Source organism: Colobus angolensis, unplaced genomic scaffold, assembly GCF_000951035.1.
Source record: "Colobus angolensis palliatus isolate OR3802 unplaced genomic scaffold, Cang.pa_1.0 Scaffold20, whole genome shotgun sequence".
Taxonomy (NCBI): Eukaryota; Metazoa; Chordata; class Mammalia; order Primates; family Cercopithecidae; genus Colobus; species Colobus angolensis.
In genome coordinates, this window is record NW_012115155.1 from 14,747,919 (window position 1) to 14,748,861 (window position 943).

Consider the following 943-nt stretch of genomic DNA (forward strand, 5'->3'; position numbering starts at 1 on the left):
TTGGAAATTCCCAGAGTTACCTTGGCTTTAAAAGCCAGACCATTGTCACTTTGTAAGCTTTGAGGAAGCCCATATTTAGGAATTATTTCATGAATTCGGACTTTAACCACTTCCTGAGACTTCTCTGTCTTGCAGGGGAAGGCTTCTATCCGATTTGTAAAGGTATCAACACAGACCAACCAGTATTGAAATCCCCTTGAGTTAGGCATATGGGTAAAGTCCAACTAACTGCCAGTCCTCTCTGGGATAGTGCCCTACTCTTTGTTCCCCCAGAGGGGCCTTATGATGAACCAAGGGATTATTCCTTTGGCACACCTAACAGGCTTTGACTACTTGTCGGATGTCCAGAGGAGCTTTGTCCCTGTAAATAGGGATTTGGCCATTTGATGAGTGCTCTCAACACCCATATGAAAAGTTAGGTAGAGGGTCTCAAGTATTTTCCATTGGCTGGCTTCAGGTATGAGTACCTTTCTCTCTTCTGTTGTTAACCACCCTGAGGGGAGAAAATGATGCCCCCATGAAAGTCCCATTCTGTTTCAGTCAGGGAATACCGGGGCTTAATCTCTTGGAGAGGGTTGTTCCGTACCAAGGATGCTTCTATAGGTATTTCTAATGGGATGTTCCACCTGGTAGCAATTTTGGCCTCAGAGGCTGCCTGATGGTTTCCTTCTACCTTTTCTCCTTCACTTTTTTGATGGTTTCGCCAGTGTAAGACTGTCACCTCTTTGGGTTTTTGCACTATGTGCAATAATTCCATGATTTCCTCATGGTATTTAATGGGGATTCTCCAAGAGGTTAGGAACTCCCTTTCTTTCCATATTGCAGCATGGTCATGCAGGATTAGATAAGCATATGTACTGTCTGTATACACATTTATTCTTTTTTCCTTTGCCAGTTCTAAGACTCAGGTAAGTGCCACTAGTTCTGCTAACTGGCCACTGGT